General features: G+C 46.4%; 1 pseudogene; it reads left to right on the top strand.

The window, feature by feature from the left end:
- Positions 1-1,310: 1,310 nt before the first annotated feature.
- Positions 1,311-5,550, top strand: LOC118475776 (protein transport protein SEC31-like; annotated as a pseudogene).
- The last annotated feature ends 1,148 nt before the right edge of the window (positions 5,551-6,698 follow it).

Consider the following 6,698-nt stretch of genomic DNA (forward strand, 5'->3'; position numbering starts at 1 on the left):
TCCACTGTGGTGATGTATTGTTTGGGAACTTGTATGAACTTGAGAGTGTCTACCTAGAGTTGGGTCTGAGTCTTGTAACGTCGCATGCCTCCCCTTTTATAGCTGAAGGGGGGCATGCACAAAGGCACTAAGCCCCGACATGTGGGCCCAGGGACATAGAGAATATAACACTTGGAACTATAAATATTTGCTACCGGGGCAATCCCCTTGTGTCCTGTCGTCCAAGATCTGTGTATCTTTGGCGTGCAGGGCAAGCTTCTTGTAGAAGGGATAACACTAGTGCGCTGCTTGGCACGGGCGCACTGTTCGCCAGCAGACCTAGAAGGCGCGCCGCCTGCCGGATGACCTTGACGTCGCCTGCCAGCGGATGGGACAGGACACATTAAATGTTGAGAGGGCACCGTCGCCTGTCAGCGCAGTGGCAGGCGGCGCGTCCTCTCTTCAATAAATGCAGGGGCTACACGGCTAACGGCTTTACGTCAGGCTCGGCCTGATGACTTATGTCATGGGCCACAAGCAGCGGGCCTTCGCCTGCGTGGGGAGCGGAGAACAAGGCCTGCACACGTGTCAGCACCGGACCCCTGCATACCCCAAGGTCCTTCTCGGTCCGGAACCCTGCCGGGGTTCGGACCTCCCTCGGGGCTCCGGACCTGTATGTATCCAGGGGCCCGGTGACCTTCTGTGGGGGTCCGGTCTTAGGCATGGTGCCTTTCCTCGCCACGTGGCGCCCTTTGGCTCGCCCGTCCGGTGGAGTTAGGCGTGGTCCTCTGCGCGGCCAGGAGACGTCGCATGGGTGCGATGCCTTTATGCTGTAGGAGAGGGTACCCCTGATTTAGGATACCGACACCATCCGTTTTCAGTTCCATTGTTAATTCCGTCACAACGCACGAGCAATCATCTAGTTATATAAATAAAAATTTAACGAGTGAAATAAAAAAAACTCTTGGAGACGGCAGCGTAAGAAGATATGGATCTTGGAAAACAGACATGAAATGTTTTTTTAAATAATATAAATATTTCATTTTTTAAACACAACTTTTATACGTATATACTGTATGTTAGAAATCAAACTATTTATAATTCGAAAAGAATGATGTATGTTTTTCGAACAGGAAACCATAAATTTTTGATCTTGTGTCGCACCATTTACACTGACCGAAGTAATGAGAAGTGAAAATTTGGTCCATCTCAACACTTTCCGGAACATTATTTTTGTATTTCTCAAACAATGATCAGCCGTAGATCTTGAGCCGTCAAGGCAATCCAACGGTCGGACACCTGGCACGACATATCTCACAGTCCACCGTTCCCTCGCTGAGCAAGTTGAGCCCAACCCTAGCAGCACCCCGCGCTGAACCCATCACCGTCAGGCCATCACCATGCGAGGCATCGGCGCCGCCGCCGCCGCCAGGCGGCACACTCCATTCCTCTCCTCCCGCGCTCTCGCCTTCTCCTCCTCTTCTAGAAGCGGGGGCGGTGATGGCGGTTTCGGGCACGGGCGCGGACGCGGCCTGCCGACCGCCGGGCAGCCGCGCGCTCCCGGGAGGCCCATTTCCAACGACGATGACGCGGATCCCTTCTCTGCCACAGCACCCGTCGGCCGTGGTCGCGGGGAGCCTGAGGTTCCCTCCTCCCCAGGCATCCCGTCCTTCGCTGTGTTCTCTGGCGTCGGTCGCGGCCGCGGCCGCGGATCCCCACTGCCCCCACCGCCACCCCCTGAGGACGCTTCAAAGCAGCCGACCCTTCACCAAGGGCTTCGACAACGCTCCTCAGCGCTCCTATCCGGAGCCGCCGAGCCTCGATGCTTCCTCCTCCGCGCCGCCGCTGCCCCGCCCGCTCCCGATCTCCGGCGCCGGCCGCGGGGTCCCCTGGACGCAGCAGCCCTTCGCCGGATAAGCCTCCGGAAGAGAACAGGTTCATCCGGCGCCGCGAGGCGGTGAAACAGTCTGCCGCCGAGCCGCCGAAACAGGCTCCCGGGGCGCAGCAACCGAAGTTGTCGCCACAAGAAGCTGTGAGACGGGCGGTTGAACTCCTGGGCGGCGGGGGCCGCAGCGGCGAAGATGGCGGAGGGCGTGTGGTGGGGGTCGCCTCTCCCGTGGCCGTGGCCGTGGCACAGGCCGCGGCAGGCGTCCCGGGCGTGGCGACCGCTCTGATGATGTGGAAGACGTCTGGCAAGCGAGCTACTTGGGGGACAAAGCTGATGGCGATAGGCTAGAGCAGCAGCTCGGCGAGGACAAGATGAAGATTCTGGGAGCAGGCGTTCATGGAGGCAGCAGATAATGCGTTGCCACATCCAATGGAAGATGCTTACCTCGAGGCTTGTCACACAAACAACATGGTGTGTATGGAACCGCGGTGGATTTTGTAGTATTTCCAATCTGGGTGTTCTTGTAAGTTTTTGTCCCTGTGGGTTTGTGCATGCAGATCGAGTTTGAGCCGGAGTACCATGTGAATTTTGGTAATCCTGATATTGATGAGAAACCACCAATGTCGTTGGAGGAGATGCTTCAGAAGGTGAAGCCAATTTGTAGTTGCATATGAGGGCATCCAGAACCAGGAAGAATGGGAGGTAATTTCTTCAATAGGTTTTTATGTTTACTCTCGAAAATGTTTGTGCTTGTACTACACACGCACCGCACGCCTGCACACACACTGTTTTTGTTGTCGCTTGAATTAGGTATGTACTAGAAAATTCCAAAAATTCATACAAGTGGTAAAAAGCCATTTTTGTACAGCCACAATTACAATACAAAACAAAATGGGTTGATGGCTGGGTAAAATTAGATGATCATTATCTAGCATTCTAGCCTGGCTTGAGAACAGATAGAACATGTGAACAGATGTCTACGCTCTATAATTTTGGTGCCCATCTAGTCCTGCTACCATAGCTCTGCTGACCACTATACATAAATTTATCTAGATCGGCCTCTTAGGTATATAAGTAGATACTGACATAACTTTAGACATCATAAACTTATATACAGATCAATTTTGTTAGATGCCTTGTGCTATATTTCAGCTTTTACTCCACTTATGGAAGTGCTTACAACATCACATTGTCATTTTGTATCAGATCATTAAATTAATATATAGCAACAAGTACATGCATACATTAATGTTTGTATTCAGCTTGTTCTGCTAATATGAAATATTTTGTGGTGGGGTATTTTTATCTGACTCACTGTATTCTACTGTGTCACTATCAGGAAGCTGTGAAAGATGTAATGGCTAGAGCCCCCCATATGAAAGAGCTCATAGATATGTACAGTGGACCTGATGTTGTGACTGCAAAACAACAAGAAGAGGAGTTGCAAAGAGTTGCAAACACTCTTCCAGAAAGCATCCCTTCTTCAGTAAAGCGGTTTACTGACAAAACTCTACTCTCTCTTAAGGTTTGCTTTCTTGTGACAACTTGTGTTCTGAACATTCGTCATAGGACCATTGGATCGTTTGATATTCTTGCATTTTCAATCAATCAACTTCTGAATCTCCTTTGGTGATGAGTAGCATGATCTGTATTTAACTTGACATTATGATACGATAACCACTAGCTATAGGTTTCTTTAAAAAATTGAGACGCTTCTATTGGCATATTTATTGAACTTATTAAAGTTCAAGTGCGATAAGCAATTAATCTATCCGTTCCAAATTGTAAGTCATTTTCACTTTTCTAGCTACATAGGTTTTGCTACATAGTAAAAACTTTGAATCTAAGAAAGCCAAAATGTCTTACAATCTGGAATGGAAGGAGTATTTACTAGGTATTTTGTTTTTGATCCATCCGTTCCAAACTGAAAGCCATTTTGACTTTTCTAGTTACATAGCTTTTGTTGCTACATAGTAAAAATTTTCTATAGCCATTTTTGGAGCATACCTCGTGTGGATAGATCAAGGGGGGTGTTTAAATGAACTAGAGCTAATAGTTAGGTTGGCTAAAATAATTCCAGTAGAATTAGTTAGCTAACAAATAACTAGCTAACTATTAGCTAATTTTCTAAATGTAGCTAATGATTGATCTAATATCTAGTTTGTTTGGATGTCTTTAGCTAATTTTAGCATTTAACTATTAGCTCTAGTGCATTCAAACGCCCCTAAATTCTCTTGACAACGCAAGAGATGTTTCGTTGTGTCTTTAAGGGCTGTCTTTTAGGGGGTGTATGAATGCACCAGACCTTATAGGGGGTGTTTGAATGCACTAGAGATAATAGTTAGTGGCTAAAATTAGCTAGAGACATCCAATCACCCTAGCTAATAGTTCAACTATTAGCTATTTTTTGTAAATTAGCTACTAGTTAGCTAACTATTTGTTAGCTAGCTAATTCTACTAGTATATTTTAGCTCACTAACAATTAGCTCTAGTGCATTCAAACACCCCATACCATAGTTAGCTGTTAAAATTAGCTGAATGCATCCAAACAGTCTAGCTAATAATTGAACTAATATTTAGCTAGATATTTGTTAGCTAGCTAAGCGGGTGTTTGAATGCTCTAGAGCTAATAGGTAGTTGGCTAAAAAATTGCTAGTGGAATTAGCTAGCTAACTATTAACTAATTTACTAAAAATAGCTAATAGATGAACCATTAGCTAGACTGTTTGGATGTCCTCAACTAATTTAAGCAGCTAACTGTTAGCTATAGGGCATTCAAACATGGCATAGCTAATAGTTAGGCCATGTTTGAATGCACTAGAGCTAATAGTTACTCCCTCTATTCCCTATCTTAAGTTAGAGCTAATAGTTACTCCCTCTATTCCCTATCTTAAGGTCACGTCCTAAGTTAATATTTTAAAACTTTGACCAACAACATGTATAAAAATAATTATTTTTACATTACAAAAACTATATATTGTGGTAGATGTTTTAATAATAAATCTAAACAGTTTCACTTTTTATTTAGTCAATATTTATGAATATTTTGTTATTAACGGTCAAAGTTGAAAATATTTGACTTAGGACATACCTTCGTGACTTTAAGATAAAGGATGGAGGGAGTAGCTGCTAAAATTAACTGAAAACGTCCAAACAGTGTAGCTAGTAATTCAACTATTAGCTATTTTTAGCAAATTAGCTAATCGTTAGCTATCTAATTTCACTACCAAATTTTTAAACAACTAACTATTAACTCTAGTGCATTTAAATACTCCCTTAGTGCATTCAATCACCCCTTAGTCTCTTCCTACTTATTGCTTCCACTCTCCATTTTATCCCTTCCACAGTAGGGTTGCTGATGCCATAACATTTATGATTGTTTTTTTTAAACCCCTGTCCCTATTTCTGTTCATTGCAGAACAATCCTGGCTGGGGTTTTGACAAGAAATGCCAATTCATGGACAAGTACGCTCGCATAGTTTCAGAGCAATACAAGTAGAAAGGCATCTTATACCCTGTTGTAGTAACCATATTATTTGTCCTCCAAGGAGACAAGTACGCTTTGTTTTGAGAGAAGGTGAGATGCCCATATCTAATCCGTGCAATGTTTTTTTATTTATTTCACTGAGATGCTAGTTTGATAAATAAAATTGGTGACAAAACATGTTTCTTTTTTCATCATATGAAGCACCAATTCCTTGCTCGGGCTTACTGAAGTGCTTGTCGCTATTTTTTTTTTTTTTTTGTGGGGGACGGAGGTAGTATGCTGTTTTGGGAACACGAAAGTTTGTTGAGAGCTAATCAAACGGAATTTTCTACTTCTCTTGTGCTATGGGCTTATGGTCTTGTTTGGATGTAGTTGGGTCTGTGCGTGAAATACACATGCGCGCCGAGGTGGATCAGAGTAAAAACTCGAACTAAATACCACCTCAATCTACCCCGACACACGTGAATCCGAACATCAACCAAGGCCTGCCTAAGGTGAGAGTGAGACACTCGCACCGCATACCGGCATGGCAGCATCGAATCGCTCGATCGGTTTTCTCTACGGTGCAATGTGCTACATGTATGTATGGCAGCCTGTGTATGCCGCCTTGTCTAGATCCAAAAGGCTCTTGATCCAAAAGAGATGCCATCATCTTCGTCCCTGCGTAGCAGCACGTCATGCCGAACCGAAGACGGACACGAACCATGCTAGTGCGTGGTTGGTTCCGGTGCCTGACTGCCTGAGCATGCATGGGGATGGGGATGGGGTGGGCCGGTGGGGTGGGTCGGTCATGCTGGATCAGGCCATGCCGGAGGCGGTGCAACTGCACGGTCCGCGAGGAGGGAGGGAGGCCGGCCAGTGGGCAGTGGCGCTGTCAAGAGAAAGCTAGCGGATCAAGGACCCCTCCCCCGGCCTGCTGCTGCCTTTCCCAAAAGGCGTGATGATGATTGGGACGTGCCACTGCTCGCTGCTTAGCTAGCAGGATAATTAATCACCCAGCATCGTCAGTTTCCAGTTGCAGCTGCCGATGCCACATGGGCCAACAATGGGCGTCGTCTCGTCGCTAGCTCCTCCTCCTCTGGCCATCTGCAGCAGCAGGGAGGGCAAGCTTGAGTTTTGTGTCAGTTGAGTACTGGTATGTACTCCAGTTGACGAGAACCATCGGTCGCCTCGCCCATGCATGGTGGCATGGCACATTATCTTTTACTGCTCCGATGCATGCTAGCTCCAAGGCGCCTCAAAGCAAGATCCCAGAGAGCTGCAAGCTGCTGCTAGTGGGTGGGTCATCGAGAGGCTAGCTAGCTAGCTAGGCGGGGTGATGTGATGTGCACTGCAAAGCATGGG

Source organism: Zea mays, unplaced genomic scaffold, assembly GCF_902167145.1.
Source record: "Zea mays cultivar B73 unplaced genomic scaffold, Zm-B73-REFERENCE-NAM-5.0 scaffold_644, whole genome shotgun sequence".
In the NCBI taxonomy this organism is placed as follows: Eukaryota; Viridiplantae; Streptophyta; class Magnoliopsida; order Poales; family Poaceae; genus Zea; species Zea mays.